Source organism: Antechinus flavipes, chromosome 6, assembly GCF_016432865.1.
Source record: "Antechinus flavipes isolate AdamAnt ecotype Samford, QLD, Australia chromosome 6, AdamAnt_v2, whole genome shotgun sequence".
NCBI classification, from domain to species: Eukaryota; Metazoa; Chordata; class Mammalia; order Dasyuromorphia; family Dasyuridae; genus Antechinus; species Antechinus flavipes.
Window position 1 is genome coordinate 7,089,688 of NC_067403.1, and position 24,499 is coordinate 7,114,186.

At 39.2% G+C, this 24,499-nt stretch overlaps 1 protein-coding gene across 1 annotated transcript in view; it reads left to right on the plus strand.

Moving 5' to 3' along the window:
* Nucleotides 1–4,899: 4,899 nt before the first annotated feature.
* The window catches only part of C1QTNF7 (C1q and TNF related 7), a 118,823-nt gene continuing 99,223 nt past the window's right edge, over nt 4,900–24,499 (plus strand). The window contains exon 1 of the mRNA XM_051965538.1: nt 4,900–5,155. The gene's annotated coding sequence lies outside the window, so the exon portion shown is untranslated. The remainder of the gene's footprint in view (nt 5,156–24,499) is intronic.

The window sequence follows — 24,499 nt, forward strand, 5'->3', positions numbered from 1 at the left end:
TATAACAACAGCTATAAGCATGGAGTATTTTAGGATCTGGGAAAGAGGGATTCATCAAAGTGGAAAGAAAGCTATTTTCATTGTTCGTGGCCCGATTTGACACTTTTATATATTTTCTGCCTCGTTTATAATATCTTTCAGATCCTCCCCCTTTCCTGCATTTTCTGTGGGGTAGAATTCAGACAGTTCTGTGTCTGATATATGGGCTATTATCTTGAGTAGTGAAATGTGATCTGGTGAGCCCTTTGATTCACATATGTGCAAAGCTCGACATTGCACTCCAGTATCTCCTGCAGCTCCTCAGAGAAAGGAGAGACCAAATCCGTTCCAAAGAGCAACGATATCTTTGGCCACCTCCAAGATGGGACCCGGTCCACAGAAGCCTAGAACTTGCTTTTGAACAGAAGTCAAACATTGGGGTGTTCCCAATGTTTAATGCCTAGTGTCTAGTACGTAATTAATAAGTTTGCTGACTGAAGGTTCATACGGGTTTCTCTGTGGGTAAAAGTGGGATTTACTGGAATTTTAGCCCCCTGTAGTCCAGTAGCCCTATTGAAGGAAATCCGAGATATAGGTGTTTTTTTGAGTTGGAGGGCTGCTATGGTTTCACCATCATCTGGAAGCTAATTTTCTTGAGCAGCAATACCTCTCCTTGAGATACCGCCGCAGAGTAGCTGGGACATAGTTGTTAGCCACGTTATTATTCTCCATGCTGAAGGGTAATTGCTAGCTAGCTAGAAACACACATTGGTTATTTGCCATTAGTTGGGAAACCCTTTTGGATCCTGGAAACACATATGCTCCAAAGTAGAACAATGTGATTTATTTTAGTGAATTGTTGATGTTTTTAAGTGAGAGATTTCTTTCATTGATCCAAACCAAAGCCTTTTTAAAACTCTTTTGTGCAATTTGTTCATAAAATCTGATCAAACCCACACAGAAAGTCATTCCAATTTGTGATAGACCTCTTTTTCTTTTTATTGAAGAATTCATTCATTCATTCATTCATTTTTTTTTTTTTTTTTTGCAGAGGCAATGGGGTTAAGTGACTTGTCCAGGGTCACACAGCTAGGAAGTGTTAAGTGAGACCAGATTTGAACTCAGCTCCTCCTGTCTTCAGGGCTGGTGCTCTATTCACTGTACCAGCTGCCCCCTAGATCTTTTTTCTTTTATTATCTTGTGGATACCATGAGTTATTTTAACTACTAATTTATGGCGATTGTTCATTTTCATGAGCATATTCTTTTCTGGTCAAACATGTTCTTAGGAATGGTTCTTGTGAAATTTTTCAGAAACGAGTCATCTTTAGTCATAGGATGGTTGAATGAGAGCCAGAAAACCCCACATTACAATCCTGGCTCTACCATCGGTAATAACTTCAAGACTCAGTTTCCTCATCTGTAAAGACACGATTTGGAGGAGGGCTTAGCCTAGATGACCTCCCACTTTTAAACTTATGAAACAATGCCTGAGAAAGTGATTCAAGGCTGTATTGATTGCCTCTCTGTATGCAAGTTAAATGAATCTTGGATCTAGAGTTAGACGTCGCCATCTGGTTCAATACCTGCATTTTACAGATGAGAAACCTGAGACCCAGAAAATGTGAGTACTTTGTTGAAAGTTGGACAGAGGATAAATGGGGAAGCACAATTAGAATTTAAGTGTCTTCTCGTTTCAATTTGAGTCCGTTTTCTATTGTCCCCAAGCGAGTCCATTAGAGATAAGTTATTTTAATACTTTTATTTTAAAGATTTTTTTTTAAAGTAAGGTCCCTAGAACAGCAAAAAGACCCTAGTGATTGTGGGGACTGGATCTTTTTCTGTACTGAAAGAAATCAATTTGGAATCATAAGCTTTGCCACTGGGCAATACTGATTGATTGAGGGCAAAGACTATTTCGTTTTGCTTTTGGTGCTGATTCACTGCTTGTTGTATTGAATTCAAATGCTGTTTAGCAAACTTTAAGCTTCTACTATGTATGAAATGCTGTATTACATATTAAAGACACAAAAATCAAAGTGAAACAGTTCCTGCTCCCAAGAAACTTATTATCTTCTACAGAGGAGACAATGTAAAAGTTCTCTGACTCAGGGAGAAAGCACTATGGGATGTTGAATCAGAAGATCTAGATTCAAATTCTCTTCTGATACTAGGCATATCAACTCATTTGATTTCTCTGGGCCTCAGTTTCCTTATCTGTTAAATGAGGGTCTTGAACTATAGGAAGCTTTTTGTGATCCTCCTTAATTTTCATGCTTTCCCTGGGCAAACCCTCTCCAATTTATCAGGGACATTGTTTATTCATGTTGCCTTGCGAGTCGTGTCCATCTAATAGTAGATGATGAAATCCTGGGAAGCAGGGATCATCTTTTGCCTTTCTTTGTATCCCCATCATTTAGCATAGTTTATGGCACACAGTAGGTGCTTAATAAATGCTTATTGACTAGTGGATCTTTGGGGTCTCTTCTTGCTCTAGATTCATGAACCTACAAATCACACTTACACATATAAGTAAATACAAAGTCATCTCAAGAGCCTAATACAATGTCACTCTCTCCAGTTTCCGAATAAGACTCATGATGGTCCTGCCATACTAGGCTATTTCCCCTCATATATAGATCCCATTTCCCATCTCTGTATCTTTTATGCCCATAATGTTTTTCCTTCCTGACCTCTTGGAATCTTTGGTTTCCTCTAAAAACTCAGTTTAAGTATCACTTCCTGTAGGAAGGTTTTCCTGATCCCTCCCCCATCTCCCAACTCCAATGTTACCCTGCATCTGCTTTCTATGACTTTTGTATAGATTTTAATATATGCCTGTTATCTCCTCCATTAAAATGTCAACTCCTGGAAGGCAATGCTTATTTTGCTGTTGTTCCCCTTGTACTGTGCTTGGCACATAGAAAATACTTAATAACTACATGATTTATTGATAATAAAAATATAATCAGAGCTTACATTTTTATGAGGATTTGAGGTTCAGAAAGCATTTTAATGGAGGATTCTCATCTTTAAAATAGGAGTAATAATATCTGCTCTGCTTACTCCTATGAATATTGCCGTAAATAATGGATGCAAAGATCTCTGTAACTGTAACGCACAACATAGATGGAAATTATTGTTAGATGAATTGATTTTTCAATGAATTGACTTTAGTAATACTGACCTAAAACAGTTATACAACTTAGTCTTAAAATACTTTAAGCTAGAAATATATTAACAGAAATCAACAAACAACGGTCTAAACATTCTTGTGGATATTTAAAAAAAAAACTGAGAGAAAATGAGATTAGGGAAATATAGAAACTAAAGAGGGAATACAACATTATTTTATGCTGAAAAATTGGTGCGTTTAGTATTTTAAATAAATATTTAATTCCATATTTGATATTGATATAGGAGATCTTCACCTGGGATCGTGTAAAGAGTCCATAGATTTCAAGAAGTCCTTGAACTTGGGAAATTTACAGACACACACACACATATCCATGTACATATACATTATGGGTATATATGTGTATATCTGTATGTATGGATATGTTGCTGTTCTTTTTCCTTTGTTCTCAAAGAGGACCATGACATGGGGAGGTGATACTATGATATACAAAAGAATTGGATTGAAGTGAGAGAGGGCTGGGTGAGGTCAGCTGCCTCCCTTTCCCATCCAGAGCCATTTGGGGCCAGTGGTCAGATACAGATCAGGACGACTGGAGATGGCCCACATGTGTATGTATATAAATGGATATATGTATGTATATATATATATCCATATCCATATACGCATATACATATATAAGATGGGAATATGTGTGTGTATATCTATACACATATAAAACTTCCTTTGTAATCCTATTTAGTTTATTTTATGCCTTTAAAAATATTCTTCTGAGAAGTATCTCAAAGGTTTTATCAGACCATCTAAAGGGGCAATAATACTCAAAAATAGACAAGAAGACTGCTGCAGAAAGAGAAAACAGTGTCACAAAAGTATCTTCCACAACATGTGGCACAAAGGTGCTTCTTTTTACGTGTTCAAGAGAAATAAACTGTATTGAATCATTGCCCTTGGAATTTTCTTGTAGAATTCAAAAGTCCTGATTAAGTATCTCCTTTTCTAGGATCTGGAGTTACTGGAGTTCTAGGCCATAAATGCACAACAATTCTTGCTCTCAAGAAGCTTCTCTTTTAGGGAAGACTAAAAACTATTAGGCAGATGATCAAATACCAATGAAGCATTATAATGATGGACAACGTACATACATTTTCTGTTGAGGTCTCTTATTTTGGGCCTGAGCCCTGAGATTGAGGGCAGTACAAATACAAAGAGGGGCTTTCCATTGCAGTCCAGAAACAGGAGCTTCCCAAAATAAGGACCAGATTCTTGATTGGAATGAGCCTGTAATTACTACAGGAGACATATTCAGACAGAGTCTCAACTCTCCACCGCCATGACCTTGAGCTTTTTCCTTTGAGATTCAACCTTCTGATCCCCACCAGAAAAGAAAGCATCATCTCATTAAAAATGATTCGATGAGCCATTTGTTTACGTACCCTGCCACAAGGACACAGTCTGTCCGGACTTTAATTTTCCCACCTGTAAAGATGTTTCAGTTTCTCCCCTTCGCCCCACAATGGGGCAGTGCCCTTTGTCTTTAAAAGGCATCTTGAAATCACATAGCCAGCAGGGAAATGGGTCAAGTAGGGGGTGGCAAAGCTTTGCATCCCTGGGACCCTGGATCGTGACTGCCACAGTCTGGGGTGTGCAGGGACAACTTCACTCCTGCTCCTTCCTTCCTAACTAGGGCTCTTTGAAATGTGAGTTTTATGGGCAGGATTGCAGTTGCTTTAAATTATCGGAGTTGGCAAGTGCCTGAGAGAGAGAAGGAGTGGGAGGCTGCTTCAACCGGGGAAAGACAGTTGCAGAACGTAGTTCCACAAGAGCATGAGCTCCTAGCTTCAAACGCTTTCCTGGGGCTCTGACAAGTGCTGCCTTTTCTCCTCCAGAGCTTTTCGGTGACATTTCCAAGGGGCTCTGAAAAAACAAACAGCTCTTTCTGGCATCCAGTTGTGGCGCTGACCAGATTCATGGGACAACCACCGCGAGGGAGTTTCATGTTCTTGTGGGCCATTTGATGTGCCGGCTCCTGGAGGGGAAGGTAAGCTGGCATTTCCCCTGGGCGTGTGGAGGGGTAGGAGAGAGAGCGGAAAGAGCTGGTGGTGGATGCTTTTTTGTTCTTGGGGTTTGCCCCTCTTCAGGAGTGTTTCGTGGAGGAAGGGAAGGCAGCTGCTCCAGAGAGATGGGATACTTTTTGAAAAAGTCTTATTATTGTTAGAGAGTGTGGGAGCAAATGATGAATTAGCTGCTGAAAAGTTTCAGCAGTTTGGTGCTTTTTGGTTCCTGTGGCTTTTGAAAGGATCTTTGGGAAATAACTTTGGATTTAGGAAGAATGATTACCTCCTTTCCAAACAGTTCTCGAAAGCCCAACCTGAACTAGCCAGACTACGTGTGGCTCTGCTAATGGCTTTGTTTACTTTCTACACGGTCTCTCTGTCCTTTTTGCTCTCCATATCCTCCTGCTTCCTGATTCCCCATTTCTCTTTCTCCCATCCATCAACAGCAATATCTTTTCTTTTAATGATTTTGGGGATCATTCACCTCAGTTTTGTTGCCATGGCACCCGGTCAGCTAATTTCAGAAACTATTCTAAGAATACCAAGCAAGTAAAACATTTGACTCTTCCTCACACTTTGGAAATGAAATAGGAGGATATTATATGTGTGTATTTTTCTCCATGAAAAAAGTAAAAAAAAATTATATTGGTATCTATTGACTGGAAACCCCATCCATTTTCAGGGGGACTGTCGAGAGGGTGATTTATCAGCCTCCCTAGCACAAGTTAGAAACAAAAGCATTTCCTTGTTTTTTCCTCATTAGGCCCATTATAGAGAAAGGTCCCTGCCCAGGGAGAGTTTAGGCCAGCAAGTACACAAGTAGCTCGGAGACCACTGCAGCTTCCCTAGAAACTCTCCAGCTATCACTGTCCTGCCCCAGCCCAGCTGGACATCCAGGTGCACGGGATGAGATGTTCTCCTTGTCCGTGAAGTCTCTGTGCAGACGCAGCTCATACCCAATTCTCCACGGGCAGGCACTCGGGCTCCCGGGCTGGGCTGTGAGGAAGGGTTACTGTCAGCTGGAGATGTCTGTGGGTTCTCAGCTGCTCCATCTACCGAGCTCCGGCAGGGGACCCGCTTGGGCAGGGAAATGTTCTTGTGGAGAACCCAGCAAACTAACCCCCCATCTGCAGAAGAGGGACCTACTCAGGAGAGAAGAACTCTTCCGAGCAGAATTTCTACCTGCTTCATTGCAACAAGCAGTTACAACTATTTTTTGTCTTCTAGCTTGGGGAACAATTTAAATCACAGGACTTTTTTGAGCCTTGGTTCTAGTCTTCCTTTGGGAAGAAGGAGACTACAAATGGGGGCACTGAGGCAGAATGGGAGCTCATGTTGAGGAGATATTAGAGAACACCTTAAATTTTCTCTTCTTTCCCTTTTCCTCCTTTTTCTTCAATCCATGTTTTTTGCTGGCTCTTGAGAGTACCCGGCAGTGAAAGGTTCAGCAGAGAGTGAGTTTCTGAGCCCCCTTTTTGCACTGCTTTCCCTCTGAGACGCCTTGGTCCGACTGGAGACGCCCCCACCCTATCTTGAGGTGGAGGGGCCTTCCCACCAGCCCCATGACATCATTCTCCACAGGCTGATTGCTAGAAACATCCAGTGAGCTGCATGGCGCCTGGGACTACCCAGGGGCTGGGTGGGGCTGGGAAGTGCGCAGTATGGCATGACGTGACCATTCCGGCCTTCGGAGGGGCGAGGGCCCGCAGGCAGCCCCACACGCCTCTGGGGCTCTCGCCACCCTACATGCGGCCCTGGCCCCCCGACTCGTCAGAAGCACTGGTGATTGGGGGGCGTTTGGAACCGGAGATTTCAAATGAAAACCCGGCCGGAGCCCTGGAAAGGCCAGGTCCGGCACATTCCTGCGGTGTCAGGGGAGCCCCTGATGAGCTCATCAGCTTTTCTCATCCCTCATTCCTGTGTGGAGGAGATTTGCGCTCCATCCGCTGGCTAAGGTGGAACACCCGAAGGCAGCAGGTCGCCGGCTCAAGGCCCGGGTGGGCCCCCTTGGCTCTGTGGTCCCACGTCTGGCGCTCTAAACTCGTGGGGCCGTGGGCTCCAGAACAGCCCCACTTCTCTGGCCAGAAACCTAATCCCCCAAAAAGCAGGAAAGGGGAGAAGGGTTAAGCCCTTCTGAGCCCTATGGGACCAGCTCTGCAAAATATCTTCCCGTGTCCGAACTGGAGCGCCCAAGACCCTCAGTTCGTGTCCCTAGGATGGGAGGCAGCCATGCTGCTGCCCATGGAAGGACTCTAGAGGGAGGGGGTCTGCAGGGAGTTCCAGCTCAGCCCTTTGCAATCTGTGGGAGGCTGAGTCACACTTTGGGCCTCTGCGATCCCAGATTTAAGGCTAGAAGGGCCTTTCAAAGGCCTCTCCATGGGAAAGAAACTCATCAGAAAACTCTTTTTCCCCTCTCTGCCCCTGCTTCTTAGTGTTCATCTTCCGGGCTTCCATGTCTGCCGAAGCTAGCAGTCCAGTCAAGAGAAAGGCTGTTTTTCAGTTGGAGGCTTCCTTTTTATGATCTACAGCTTCTCTATATGCATATGCCTAAGATGCTAATTATTTGCTAATTCTGCCTCTTATGTAGTCCTATCTGCTTGAAGAAAAAAAAGATAAAAAAAGTTCAACAGTTAGAGTATATTCTACAGTGGGGATGAGAGAGAAATGATACTTCTCCTCCTCCTCCTCCTCTTTCCTTCTCCTCCTTTTTTTTCTTTTCCCTTTCTTTCCTTCTTTCTTTCTTTCTTTCTTTCTTTCTTTCTTTCTTTCTTTCTTTCTTTCTTTCTTTCTTTCTTTCTTTCTTTCTTTCTTTCTTTTTCTTCTTTTCTTCTTCTTCTTCTTTTTCTAAATTTTTTGTTTCTTTGATAGATTTGTTTTTCCCTTTTAAGTTAACATACAGTGTAGAAATTGAAATAAATGATGAAAAAAGGTTAGGAGCACAAATTGAAGAGTGAGACAATGAGCAAAGGTTATTTCCATAGTCCACTATTTTCTTCTGATTTAGTAAAACATGGCTTATACTTTTGACTGCCAAGTTCTCTAAGACGAATGATACGCAATATCACGATCTAAATCAAAGCAAACAAAGGAAACAAACATTTTATGCATATGGAAATCCAGTGCCAAAAAAGTGGAAGTCAGCCAAGGTGATAGTGAAGTAAGGGACAGATCTTCAGTGCTAGCTTTAATATTTTAAATTTAATACACTGTTCTTTATGAATATTTGGGTGCTTGCCACTGCCAGGAGGAAAAAGAAAAACTACAAAACAAACAAAATCCAAAGCTTTTAACAAGCAAGTTTCTACTTGGGAGTTCCTCTGTATAAGGGTAAAAAACCCCAAGCTTTCAGTATGTGAATTTCTACACACTTTTATTTAACAATATATAAGGCACTGCATTGGTTACTATAGGAAATCAATTTTCACTCTCAAGGAGTTTGCAATCTATTTGGGGGAGATTAAACAAAATGCAAATGATTATTAACACAGAATATATATTAGAATGTATTAAATGCATTTCAGAAATGTAATAATAAATAAAATCAGAATGCAATACAAGAAATACAAACTAAGTCTTAGGAGGATTAAGAGAAAGAAAAGATCCTGTCCAAATTGGGGGGAGAAAGGGCAGGTAAAACTTTGTCAAGAAATGGCATTTGGATTTAATCAGGTAGCAAAGGAGTGGAGAACCTTCCAAGTGAAAGGAATAGACTCAGTAGAGGCAGGAAAACTTAAATTAAGGTTTTCCTAAATAATAAGTCTCATGATAAATGAATGAATGAGTGAGTGGATAAACAAACAAACAAACAAACAAGTAGGTTACTTAAGCTCTGTTTGCATTAATCCCCTGGAGAAGGAAATGGCAAGCCGCTCCAATATCTTTGCCAAGAAAATCCCATGGACCGTGTGGTCCCACAGGGTCAAGTCTAACATTACTGAATATCAACAACAAGTATTCATGGAGGGAAATTGTAATAGATAAGATTGGACACTGAAATATGGCTAAAAAGGAATGGAAGAGCCAGACCAGAGGACTGGAAATGCTAAGCTAAAAAGTTTTATATTTTAATCTAGAATCACTGAATATTTTTGATCAGATCTATGTTTTAGTAATGCCAGTTTTTCAACTGTGTGGAAGATGGGAAGGGAAAGTGCCCACTGTATGCCAGCCAATGGTAAGCACTTTTCACAAATGTGATCTTATGTGACGCTATGTTATTATTTCTGTTTTACAGATGAGGACATTAAGGCAAAGAGAGGTTAAATAACTTGGCCAGGGTCACACAGCTAGTGAGTGTCTGAGACCAGATTTGAACTTGGGTTTTTCCCGACTCTGTGTCCAGGGAGTTATTCACTGTGTCACTAGAGGGGTTAAATGTTAAAAAATTTTAGGCAGAGAATCCAATTAGGTGGCCAAGTCAGAGATGATGAGATCCTGAATTGGAGGGAAGCAAGTGAGGGATGAGAAATGAAGCAGTGTGAATGGAGAGAAGAAAAAGAGTGGGAGAAATGAGGTTTGGCTCACCAAAGCTCTCCATTCTCCGGCCTCCACCTACTTTTCTGAGCTTTTTCAGTCAATTTTCTTCATATCTGATTATCTGTGACCCCTTGGGGGTTTTCTTGGCAGAGATCCTGAACTGGTTTGCCATTTCTTTCTCCAATGCATTTGACAGGTGGCTGAGGCAAGCAGCTAGTAAGTGTCTAAAATCAGATTTAAACCAGAAAAGAAACATGGAGTCTTTCTGACTCCAGGCCTGGCGCTCTATCCACTAGGATACATTATCTCTTTTCATTTCAGTGGTTTTTCAGTAGAGTCCAACTCTTTGTGACCCATTTGGGTTGATTTATACCTTTGCTTCCTTCAGAGCCCAGTTCAAGTCCACCTCCTACCAGAGATCCCTCCAGTTGTTAGCATTCTCCCTCTTGGAAGTACTGTGTTTTAATTTACATATAATTCATAATGTGTATCTGTTGTCTCCCCCAGGAGAACAGCAGCTCCTTACAGAAACTCCTTAGAGATTTGGGTCTATTTTATTTTTGTATTATAATTCCCAGAACTGCATCTTAAACACAGTAGAATTTATTAATTTTTACCCATGGAATTAAAATGGATAGAATTGAATGACAATCTAAAGAATCTGAAATGTCTCGAGTAGGCAATGGCGACACAATTGGACAGATAGTGGCAAGGAGGGCTCAGGAAAACTTACACCAGTAGTGTCAAACGGGACGGGGCTCAAGTAGCCACGACCCTCCCTAGTGTTATTAAAACCAAATGAAAGGGGCATCTAGATGGTACAGTGGATAGAGCACTGGCCCTGAAGTCAGGAGAACCTGAATTCAAATCCAACCTCAGACACTTAATACTTTCTCTCTGTGTGACTCTGGGAAAATCACTTAACCCCAATTACCTCAGCCAAAAAAAAAAAAAAAAATACAATTAGGAAATGTCCAACAAAATGAACCCAAATGCAATAAAACACAGATAATGTTCCTTTGGGAGTTTCTAAGCAAACAGGAGCCCCCAGTGATCCTTATTTGATTTAGTGGCTCCATTTTGATTTGTTGGACACCACTGATGTAAATAATGGATTTAGAAAAGGAAAGATTAGAGACAAAGGGAATCAGTAGGAGACTATTGGTAGAATTGAATTCTAGAACTCTAGATAAATGGAATCAGAATGAGGGCTTCTAGTTTGAGTACAGAAATCTACATCGATAACTGGAGACATCCATAAATGGTGTTCAGAAGAAGATCTTGCAGGATCCTAATTCATTAAAGAGCAGGAAAATCAAATCATCAGTTTTCAAAATATTTGTAGCAAAATAGTTGACTAGCTTAATTCTCAATTAATCTAAAATTATGATTACCCCAAATACCCTGTTCCTTAAGTGCCCTGGTTAATCATAATTAATTTCTTAAGCATCATGATTAATCTTGGCTTTATAATAGTGAAATATTACTCTCCCTGTTTCCTTAGATACTCCCAGAAGCAGAGCATCTGTCTGGGGCTAATAACTACTCAATTCATGACTTAAGCCCCCATCTGGTGAATTACTCTGTTTCATACCAAACATACCAAAGACATACAAACCCAAAAACAAAACATTTAAGACTTGAGACAATGTAAATTACAAAAAAAAGGGAAAAGAATAATAAAATGCTCTCTGTGCCCATATAGAAAGGGATACCATCTTCTATACCACTAGGGAAATAGGTAATCTAAATAATTGTCCCTTAATCCCCTCGACTTCCAGAAAAACAGGTCCCAACACTTCAAAACTTGCAGTCCCAATGGTGGAATTTTCAGCTGCGGTTCCATGTACCCAATGGAGCGTCTTTCCCAGGTTTGAAGGCCAAAGAAAAATCCAACTATCTCCCCCAACGGTGCTTCAGTTCATACTTGAAATATCTCTTCACACCATCCTTGCTTATGGTCTCTCTCTCATACATATAAAAATTGCTTATATAGCCTAATATCATCTATATTCTTTACACATTTGCCCCTGGTCCTCAAGGACTTCATGTTGTAACAACCATTTCAGGGCTCAGATTGTATAAATGGAACTTGTCTGCTCCATGGAAAACAAATCAAATCAAAGCTTTAGAACAGCAGGACAATGATGACATATGGAAAGAGCCAGGGAGACCCGAGTTTTCACCCTGACTCTGCCAGTATCCAAGTATTTAATCTCGGGAAGTAACTTCAGTGGGCCTCCATTTCCTTCTCTGAAAAAATGAATTGTTGATTTAGTCCCCAAATCCCTTTTAGATGCTCTAGTCCTATCTCCTCAATAATACAGGGAGAAAAAGAGTAATGAGATGAAATTGTTGCTGTTGCTAATTTAATAATCTTGCTCAGTGTCTTTGGGCTGCAGTCACTGGTACTTAAATTTTTCCTAAATTTTCAACCAGGCATTTTTTAAACTTCATTAACTTGTTCTGGGAGTAAAAGCATCACAGAGGTCACAGATGGAATAAATTACCATAAGTACTTGCAAACCATGACCAACTTGAACAATTTTACAGCTAAAACTTGTAGCATTCACAAAATCATTGGGGTGGGGCGGGAAATCAGGGATGGATATTTGAGGGTGTTGGGCAATAGTTTTTCTTTTCAAAAGCGTGCACGTGTTATTATGTACATCTTAGCTCCTCTTCTAGGCTATAACTTCTTGAGGATCAGGACTATATCTTGTATTTATTGTACAGCTCATAGAGTCTTATAGGGTACTTTATACAGGACAATAAACGCTCAGTAAATGTTTGGGGAAGGAATGAATGATTGAACAAGTTATGGTACATGATCATGAGGGAATACCACTGTACTTCAAGAAATTATGCATGGACAAACTTATAGGAAATAATGAAGAATGAAATGAGCAGAACCAAGAGAACACTGTATACAGTAGCAACAATATTCCTCTAAGAACGACTTTGGCTGAGTAAGCCATTTTGAGGATTATAAATACCTAAAATAACTATAAAAGGACCAATGAACAAAGATGTATCTATCTCTGTATCCAGAGAAAGAACTGATGAATAGAAATATACACACAGACACATACATATACATATATATATACACAAACAGACACATATATACACACATATTTGCATGTAATGATAGCTATCCCTATGGTAGGGGGCAAAAAAAAAGGGAAAAAAGAAATTTACATGAAAACTTTATTACATATTTAAAGGGAATAGCAAATTGTACAGAATACATTTGCAATTTTGTGTGTAAGCTTCTTTTTAAAATTATACTGTGTTATAGAAGTGCTAGTTTTATTGCATCAATTAAAAATAAATTTTAAAATTTTAAAAGAATGAATGATTTCTTCCACCTCATTGTATGTACTACTCACAAAAATTGAAAATAGGTTGTTGGCCTTATTTTCCCTTCTAATTTGTTTTACTAATACACTTTCCAAAGTCAGTACAAAAGTAAATTTTGTCAGATTCTACTAGAAATATCGCAAACTCTAAATTGGTGAAGTTTGAATGAATGAATTATTTTGTCTTTTCTAAATTAATTCCCCACTTCCCCCCAACCTAGCTATGTAGTGCACGCACACACACACACACACACACACACACACACACCTTCATGGTTGTATTTACCAAGCTCTGAGAACCTGAGTAGTTAAGGAGATTGTTTTGCCATTTATTTTTCTTGTGATCTCATCAATAACTTTAATAAAGAGAAATTTATGCTCTGTATTAATCATGTAAACTTCCTCTGGAAACGGTCCATAGTCTCATTCTAGTGTACAATGAGTCATGTTTGTCTGTTAAGTCTATCTCAGAGTTAACTCTAAAGATCAAAACTCTGTTGATTATTCCAGAATTGTCCCCAAAGCTCAAATGGAATAGTCTTCTTAGAGATCCCTGTAGGAAAAAGGAACCTTGAAAGTCAGCTGGCCTGTCAAAGTCAGCTCAAACGCCACCTTCTTTATGAGGGCTTTCCTGATGCTCCCAGATGCATGGATCTTACCCTGAAAATCATCTTTTATTTTGTCTAGGTATAGACATATATGTGTGTACACACACACACACACACGCATACATATGTGTATGTATCTGTATACATACTTAGATACATATACACATTACATGCACACATATGTTCATTTCCCCAGCTAAACTGCAAGTCTTTTAAAAGCAAGAATTGTTTTTTCCTTTTTTTGTCTCTAAAGCCCAGCACAGTGCCTGGAGCATAGCAGGTGATCAAAAAATATTGATGAATTGATTCCACCAAATGCAAGAGTCCATTTGAGAGGGTGGGGTATCCCTAAAGTCTTAATGTAGTTCTAAGCTACTAAAAACACACTGAGGCTCTTCTTCAACTTTGGTTTCCCCTCATTTCTTTAGCTATTAAATGGTAGCAATAAAATGGTTTGCATCACGAGATTGTTGTGAGATTAAAATAAAATACCATATGTAAAGCACTTTGTAAAATGCAAAATATAAATTTTAGGTAATGATGGAATATGAGCTCTTTGAGGGCAGGGACAATTTAATTTTATATTTGTTTCCCCAGGGCCTAGTATACTACCTGGTCTCCATGGGCTTAGGAGATGTTGGTTGATCGATTGCTTGATTCCACTAAATGCAGGTTGCCATTCTGTAGCTTTTGCTCTTCAGATATAACGGAGAGGCAATGGTCAGAGGATTGCACGTGTATTCAGAAAGGCCCAGATTCAAATCCTGTCCCAGCTGTTCCCTAATTGATAAATAGTAAAAGGATAAAAACAGGCAGTTCTCAAAGGAAGAAATCCAAGCTATCAAGTAACATATGAAAAAATGTTCCAAATCACTAATAATTAAAGAAATGTAAATTAAAGCAATTCTAATGACTCCTGCTCACTCATCAGATTGGCAAAGATGGCAAAAATAGGAAATAAAAAATGTTTCAGAGAGTTCAGGACTTGGTCCAACCATTCTGAAAAGTAATATGGAATCATGCCCCAAAGGTCACAGTATTGTGCATTCCATGTTTAACATCAATTGGTTGCTTGCCATCTAGGGGAGGGGGTGGGTGGAAGGAAGGGAAAAATTTGGATCACAAGATTTTGCAAGGGTGGATGTTGAAAATTATCCATGTATATATTTTGAAAATAAAAAGCTTTAATAAAAAACATAATTAGAAATATTGTTAAAAGGTTTAAAAAAAACAACAACAAAACTCTACATTCCTTTTGACCCAATGATATTGGGTCTATACCTCAAGGAGATAAAAAAAAGGTGGGGGGGACCAGTTGTAACAACAACAACTACAATTAATTTGTTATATAATTGTGTATATCATTTAAGGTTTGCAGAGCAAATTTATGCATACTATCTCATTTAATCCTCATAATAACCCTATGAAGTAAGTGATTATTATTGTCATCCCCATCTTACAGATGAGAAGTTTAAGATGAGTGAAACTTAGACACTTTTCAGTAAACTTGGGCTGTGATTTATCCAATTTGAGTAGGATTTGACTGCAGATCTTTCTACTCCAACACTTTCACTGCTCTCTCTCTCTCTCTCTCTCTCTCTCTCTCTCTCTGTATATATATATTTATGTATTTATTATAAATTATTATATATATTTATATATTCAAATAAAGAACTTGCATGTGAATTAATGAAATATCATAGAATCATAATAAATGATGAAAAAATGGATGGTTTTAGAAAAACCTAAAGAGACCTCTATGAACTGATGCAGGATGAAGTAATCTGAACCAGGAGTCCCATGTATATAATAGTAACTCAACAAACAAAAACAATTTTGAAGGACTTGAGAATCTGACTCCTACAAGGACCAATTCTGGTTCTAAAGAACAGGTGACAAAGCATGATGTACATACCCTTATTGACAGTGGTGGACTTAGGATGAAGAGTTAGACATGACCACGGTGAGGATTTGTTTTGCCTTGGTAATACTCACTCATTACAAGGACTTTATTTTTATTTTTTCCCATGGAAGGAGGACTTAGGAGAGTGAGAACAGATAGGGATGGGGAGGAGGGGAAGAGAAAAGAGAAAGAAAGTGACTCCTTGAGCATCATTTTAAAAATTTAGAGGAAAGGAAAGAAGGAACACCAGGAAGAAGCACAGACAAGCAGAACAGTTGTGAAAAGTGCAGGTCGTATTTATTAGATGACTAGAGAGAAAAACAAGCTGCCCAAAATGGAGATCTGCAGCTTCGTGTGTAATCCTTTATAATGTATTTGGAAGCGCCAATTCTATTTGGTTTTCACTAAGTTCAAGATAAAAATAAAAGTTAAATTTAAAAATCCTGCCTCAGACAATTACTAGTTTTATGTTCTTTAGCAAATCACTGAATCTCTTTAAACTGTAGTTTCCTCATCTCTCAGATCTCAAGTAAGAACACCTCTCTCATAGGATGGTTTTGAAAATCTCCTAAGTTAATGCGTGTAAAGCACTTTACAAACTTTGAAGTGGTTTGGAAATATTAGGTAACAGCATAACGTGAGCTCTTTGAAGGCAAGGACTGGCTCTGGTCGGGATTTTCTCCTCAGCTCAAGGCACAGCGCTTGGCGCGTAGGAGACGTTACAAAATGCTTGCTGATTGATTGACTGAACGATAAGGTGCCTTGTTCCATTCTTGGACAATGCAGGGTATTAGATTGTTCGGGTTATTAGAACGGACTGAAGCCAAACTGCCTTGAACCAGATGTGTACTCCACCCTTTTCATGAGATCCTTTAAAATAATAGCTACTATCAAGTCCCCGTGAACTTTTTTTCCCCTTCTAAACTAAGGAAACCCAATCCCTTTCATTATTCCCTTTTATGATGTGTCTTTGTGTCCTCGCACCAACCAGATCACCTTTCTCTAAGCTCTCAATAATTAGTCATTACCCACTCTTGAAATATGATGCTGAGAATAAAATAGAGTATTCCAAAAGTAGAGCAGGCTAATAGGGCAGCTAGGGGCGCCCTGGAGCACAGAGCACTGGGTCTGGAGTTGGGAAGCCTCATCTTCCTGAGTTCAAATCTAACCTCAGACACTTAAGCTCTGCGAAGCTGGTCCCAGCCCAGTTTGCCTCAGTTTCCTCACCTATAAAATGAGCTGGGGAAGAAAACAGCATGTTTCCTGTATCTCCACCAAGAAAACTCCAAAGGAGATTGCAGAGTCGGATGTGACTGAAAATGACTGAACTATACAGGGGTTTTTACAGTGCCTTATAATAGAGTGAATCATGGAGTCATTTTTGTTGAACTGAGTCAGTGAAGTCTGACTTGCTCCAAGAATTCTATATTTCCACTAAGGCAGTTCTAAGACGTGTTCACGGTTTTGAGCTCACCTAAAGGTAGGTTTTAGGTTTTTAGTCATTAACACGCTAGGTTATATTAAGGTGATTGTCATCCTCCTCCTCCTCCTCATCTTAATAGTTGCTTGAGGTGCCTTAAAGTTTGCAAAGTGCTTTAGAGAGATTGTTTCATTTGTTCCTTACAAACCTGTGGGATAAATCCAAATGAAGAAACTGAGACTCAGTTTTCAGTGACTTGCTCAAGATCAAACAGCTAATGAGTTTGAGACAGAATACTAGCTTTGATCTTCCTGAATCCACACCATCCGGCACTCGAGTCAACTTCGTTTTTGTTTGTCCGAGCAGTCGCCAACCCCAGGCACCTTTCTCTTGTGTTTGTGCTTCTCGGATTTAGTTGGAACTCACTCTCTTGCTCAGCTTATTTTTGTCCTGTGGCTTTTTATTTTGTGGAATATGTACAAGTGCAATGAGCTGTTTTTGCATTTCTAGTGGGATAATTAAGCATCACACCTTTTGTCCATCCCAATGGCTTACTTCAATTTATTTATTGAAATTACATTGCTTTTTAAAAACTATAGTAGTCATTGACTAATACACTTTGGATGGGGTCTTTTTCATATTCATACTAATACCATTATCAGAAGCATTATTATTTATTCACATCTTCTTTGATAATATCTCTAGTCCAATTCCCCTGCTATTTGTATGTATGGTAGGTATCACCTGGAACTGAAATGTTCCATGTCTGGAAACTTAAGGTTTCCCCTGAGGAATTCTTCAGTTTAGGTCATTATGGTAGAAAGCGACAGTAGAGAGGGGCAACTGGGCAGATTCAGCATTCGGGAATAGTTTATCTGAAATTACTCTGGTGTGGACATTGAACTAGAATTAACAAGATGAGATTTAACAACAAAGTGCTGTATTCTCACTGGGCTGAACAGTAGTGACAAAGACACAGCCCCTTTGTGCCTTCAGGGCTGGTCTTCACAATCTGTGTGGTTGGTCTTAGCCAAAAAAGAGCCTTCTGTAGTGAAAATAAGCATCCTGTGCTTGGTGCTGGTTTGCATTTCAAAGAGAGAGTCTGTTGCCAAGCCTTTGCCACTTGTCAGCACCTTCCAGGTCTTCCCCTTTTTAGCCTCGGCTCTGAGAATCAAGTGTTCATTCTTGTGTCATAATGAGATGTCAGGGTAAACTGTATCCTATCATTGGGGGAAGAAAGAGGGAGAATCCATTGGAAGGGCAGAGTAAAATGAATGGAACTTGTCTTGGCAGTGAGTTCATGTAACTTTAGCAGACCACATTTTTAACAAGTTCAACTAGTGTGATATGGCCGCTAATAAAAAGAATGGGATGTTGCACTACAAGAGACCGGGTCACAGCCTTGCTGTACTCTGCTGCTCAAACCAATAGCGTTCCACTGCGGATACCATATTTTAGGAGGCACGTTCACAGACTAGAGCATGTCAAAGAAGGTCTCTCTGGATGGTGACAAACATGGCAACTCATGGTCATAAATTTAGTGCTGAGAGAGATCTCAGGGGGTCTTAACCTTTTTTGTGTGTGTTCTGGACTCTTGGCAATCTGTTGGAGTGTGTGGACCCCTTCTCAGATTAATGTTTTTAAATGAATAAAATAGCCTACATAGGATTACAAAGAAAACCAATTCTATTGAAATACATGGTTCCAGATTAAGACTCACTGATCTAATCCATCTCCCGCCCATTTTATAGATGAGATAAGAGAAGCTAAGAGAGATTAATTGATTTACTGAAAGTTGCACAATTAATAAACAGAAGTCAGGATTTGAACTCAAGCCATCTGACTCAAACAAGCAAACCTTTATTAAATGCACATGTACCAAGTATTAATCTAGACCTTGGAGATACAAAGCCAAAGGTGAACCAGAACTTACCTGCTGTCATGGGAGGGACAGCTAGAGAAGTTGGAAATGTTTAAACTGGAAAACATACAGAACAGAAATTCAAGGATAGCATACAGAAGAAGGAAATTGTTTGCGGATTTCTTACTCCAAAAGATAGTGGTAAGGTTCAATTGTAGCAATTGTAGCAATGAGAACTGTCTGTCAATGGAACTGATTGTCTCATGTAAATGAGCTCATTATAATTAAAGAGATTTATGTAGAAGCTGTAGGATGACCTATCCCCTGTCAGGGATGTTATAGAAGGAATTTTTACACTGAAGGGATGGTTGGAGAAAATTCACTAATTTAGAAACTCCTGGAATACTTCCACAAATACCATGATACATGGGGAAAAAGCTAGATTGGAATCCAAGTCTCTGTGGAGGTTCAAATGCAGGTTGGTTATTTAATAACTTGGTGACTTGGGAATAATCACTTAACCTCTCTGAGTCTCAATTTCCTCATCTATAAAATGGCCCTGATAAACTCTGCGGTTATATACGTCACAGGATTGATGGGAAAGCCAAATAAAACTATGGACACGATATGCTTTACAGCCATCTTAATGTAGGTTGAGTGTGGGGTGTTTGATTTCATTAATGCTTACCATGGCTATGTCTGAAAAGCCAATATCTCATTTGTCCGTCCTCCACAGGAAATTGTATCCAGATGGAGGCAAATAGTTAATGGCCAATTTGGTCAAGGTCCTCACTTTTTTTTATAGATACCTCAATAGCCAGAAGGGTAAGGATGCAGGGGGGAAGTCAAGGCACCAAGCCAAGGATGAAACAAAAATTCATATCACATAGGATAGGAGAGAGCCCATTAAGATGATGCAAAACAAACAAACAAACAAAAAACCGGACTGGAAAGCCAGCTTTCAGGTAAGAATGGATCAGTATGAAGTTGGGTATTAGAATGAGACAAATCAATGACAACCCAAAGTTCTTTGCCTGACTTCCTCTCCATGAAGAAAAGGACAATGTAAGCCATGGATGGCACATGACCTCCCCGTGCCCAGCTGCCCATTCCTTAAGCCTTCTCTGACAAAGGAACCAGTCTAATTACAAAAAAGCTCTCAAATGTCTGTGAGGTCCTGTGAGGTCGGTAACATGCCCCATTGTGCAGTGCTCCCAAGGTACATCCCTCATATGAGGAAAAGGAGGTCTGGGGAGTTAAAGGACCTTATGGGAGCCCCGGGAATATTGTGTCCAAGTCAGAATTCAAACTGAGGTTCCCTTGTCCAAATCCAATGCTCTCTATGCTAAAACATGATGACCAAATAGAATATGGGAGAGCACCCACTAATGTGAATGGGCAATCATTTGAGTCTGAAGGCTACATAGTTGGGGGTTTGGCTAGAATTCCCTCCACTTGTTCCTTTCCAGCTCATCATTTCTTTTGACCCTCTTGAGGTGTGGCACACAGTGCCCCAAGCCCGCCAACCCTGAATCTGTCACACGCAAATCAGCTTGGCTGCCATTCCGGCCGTGAACAGAATTCCCAAATCCCACGCTTACCCCGAGAACTGATTTATGTTCCTTTCAAGCAATTCTTTATTTAATTGTGGGCACACATGAGCTCATAATCTGATCCACAGAGCTGCTTTCATTTCTAGGGTATTAGCTAGAGGAATAGGAAACCTAATAACAAATATAAAGTGAGTTCCAGGGTAGCTGTAAATTCTATTAAGAAAAGAAGTAGCTGTAATAGAGGGGAAAGAGCACAGGATATGAATCAGAAAACCTGTGTTCCACTATCAGACTTCTTATTTCACTAGATTAAAGCAAAAAGAAAAAAGAAAAAAAGGGATGGGAAAGCGATTCAGTAAAGGGTAAAACCAACACAAGTAAAGCAGTTATTATTGTTGATAAAAATTAGCATTTTGGCCTCAGATATGGATTTTTAGCATTTCAATAGTTAAGATGCAGCAAGGCATATGTTGCCTCCTCCAGAAATGCAGCATGTCTTGGAAGTGGCTTAAACAACGACCACATGAAACAACAGATGATATTTTTTGTTTCTTTTATTATTGTTATTGTAAATAAATTGGACAGTACAGTTTTCCAGGACAAGCCTTGAATTTTTTGAAAATTATATTGGATAATACCATAACAGAGAGTGTTTAGTTTGGATGGATAAATCACCAAATTCCCCTTTAAAATGACGGGTTGGCCAAGCGATTTTTTGTGGTTCTGTATTCTGACTTTCTTTTGAAAAAAAATCAATCCAACGAAAAATAATCTGAGATAAGGCATGTGGTTTCTCCATGAATCACCCAAATAATAGGTTTCTAAAACCAAATCTACATGGCTAGCATGTGATGAGCTGGATAAATCCTGTTTTTCAGATGGCAACGAAATCTCATGGTCCTAATTTGTCACAAAACATTTTATATTAGAAAACAGTCCGATAGAGTAGAAAGTGGTTGGGATTTGGACTCAGGAGACCTGGGTTGGAATCCCACATCTCCCAATTGCTTTTTCTATACCTCTATTTCCTCCTCTGGAGGATAGAGTGAGGTTGCCAGCCTTGCACATCTCTGTCTCACTTAACTCCCATTCACTCACAAGTCAAAGTATCACCTTTGTGGCGTCACTGATCCTCTTTGGGAACAAAGGATGCACAACAATCTCCTCATCTCTAAATTAAAGAGTTTGGGGAAGGATGATATCTAAGACCCCTTCTTGATCTAGAAGATTATGATTTGAGTATCCCTTAGAAAGGACAAGAGCTTAGGAAGTGGGACCCTTTTTTAGATGTCAGTTAAGAATTTGCCTACTTTCTAGACAACATTTCTGTTGTCTTTGTTATTTAGAATAACAGGAGAAGGGATAGTGGGAGAGATATTGGTCTGCAAAACCCAAAAATATCAATAAAAATGTATTTTAATCTTTGGTCATGTGATTCTTCCATTCTAAAAGCTCCAATTGCCCCATCGTTCACCAGTTGAATAGAATGAATGGTTTATTTAGGTCTCAGAAGGATTCTTTTCCAATCAGAGAGTATTTGCTTTCCTTTGGGAAGAGTGATTGTCTTTACAAGGATAGAGGTTGGTCCTGTGATTTCTATGATTTAGGGAACTTCCAGATAGGAAATTCTCTCCCCCAATCCAGGTGGGCATCTTTGCTGTAATTTTCAATCTTGGAGTCACCAAGAGCACTGAAAGATTAAGAGCTTTCCCAGGGTCACACAAAAATTATGTCAAAGATAGTACTTGAAGCCAAGTTATTCCAGCTTCCAGGCTGGCTCCATTGCTGCCTTATCTTTTGTCTAGCTCTGTGTCTGTCTCCCCCACCTCCTCCCCCCACTTCTGATCCTTGTCTCATTTTAAATAGAACGATACCTGCACTAGCAAGTTCTTTGTAGACCAATAGGAATGTAGGTAATAACACTACTCTATAACACTTTTCAATTTACAAAATGCTTTCTTCACAACAATCTGGTGAGATGGTAGTGCAAGGATCATTATGACCATTTTACAAATGGGAAACTGAGGGACAGAGAAACTAAGTGACGTTCCATGGGTCACACAACTAGTTAGCATCAAAGCCAGGACTTCAATTCCAGCTGCGTCCAGGATTAGTGCACAAAGTTTCTAAGTGTGAAATGAATGTTTTAGACTGGAAGTTCCAGACTCGTGAGATCATGCACATCCATCAGTAGAAAAAAAAACTTGAACAAGTACCTCAAATATATGTGCATTCATTCACAAAATACCTATGACTCTGATATTACTATAGTAAGTATAACATAGTTATTATACTTACTGTAAGTATAATGTATAGAAGATATAGGTCATCATTAGAAAGGATAAGATACACAAAAAATATACAACATTTTAAAACTGTTAATGATTGCGTTTTATTTTGTGATACAAAAGTATGATTAATATTTTTCATTGTTGAAAATGTGGGTTCATCATTTTTAATTACAGTTCAAAGTTTTGACAGTTTAGTTTCTCTAGATATGTGATTTTATTAATGGATGACTACCATTGGTAAAAGATTCCTCCCAAAGATGGGTCCAAATGCAACTATATACGATAACTTCCACCAGCTCCACAAAGTTTTTTGTTAAAATTCAATTAATAAATTCTCATCATTCATGATGTCAATTGTTTGTTTTTTTTAACAAACAAATCAAAAGTTAGTTTTAATCACCAGTTAATAGCTAGTTAGTCAATAAAATTTATTGGGTTCTTTTTTTCTGAGGCAATTGGGCTTAAGTGACTTGCCCAGGGTCACACACATTTATTGGATTTCTATTACACACCAGGTACTTTGCTAAGCATTGGAAATACAAAGAAAGATAAAAGTCCCTGTCCTACAGGAACTTATAGTCTGCTGGGGAAAATGTGCTATATTTTTATACTTTTAAGGAATGAAGTCAAAATCAATGGAACTTTTCACTTGAAAGATTTTTAAAGAGATTAGAAAGCTTTTCCTCTATTTTTCAGAGCAGACATATGAGAGATTATATAAATGATGTGTTCATTTTTTATTTAAGTTTAAAATAAATAAAAATGTTTAAAAGAGCTAGACATCATGATATTTACTTTCCATCTATACAAAATGTTAACTTGCATCCATCATGGAGATTTCTGGCTTATAAGATGAATGCAATAAAGAAAGAAAGGAAGGAGATCACTAAAAATAGAACAATCAAGAAAGATTTTCTGGAGAAGCTGGTTTTGATATGAGTCTTAAAAGTTACAAGGACTTAGAAAAGTGGGGAAGATGAGGGACTTCTTCAGTACTTGGAAATCCTGCCCTCTGCCTCTTGGCTTCCTTCATTCTCAGTAAAATCCTGCCTTCTGCATGAATTCTTTTTCATGTCTGTAATGTTGGTTGCTTTCCTTTTATTGATTATTTTCAATTTGTACTCCACTAATTGTCTTGCTTCTACGGAGCAGCTAGGTGGCCCTGTGGATGGAGTGGCCAGGTCTGGAACAGAGAAGATTCATGAAATCTAATCTCAGAAATTACTATCTATGTGATCCTGGGCAAGTCACTTAACCCCACTTATCTCAGTTTCTTCATCTGTAAAATGAACTGGAGAATGAAATGATAAACCACTCTAGTATCTTGGCCAAAAAAAAAAACCAAATGGGGTCACAAAGAATCCTACACTACTGAAGAACTACAACAGATGTCTTGTTTGTGCATAGTTGTTTGATTGTATGTTGTCACTCGCCCCAATTAGATTGTAAACTCCCCCACACTGAACAAGTACTTAAAAGATATTTGTTGGCTTGACATGAATAGATTTGACTGAAGCCTGTTGGGAAATGCTATAAGTTGAGGCAAGAATATGCATAATATGGCCCATGAACAAAGAGTGGGCCGGTTTAGCCGAAGCCAAAGATTTGTGTATTATGTTAATAGAAGACAGCATTTATGTAGCACTTGAAAGTTTACCGAGCACTTTAAATAACAAGATTTCACTTTTGGCTTACTATGAAAACTTATGAAACTGGGATAACGGCTCTTATTATCCTCATTTCACAGATGGAGGAACTGGGACTTAAAGAGATTAAGTCACATGCTAGTTGTCTCGACCCCAAGCTTTGCTCTCCGTCCAATGAGTGTGCTGCATCTCTTTATTGTGGGAGAAA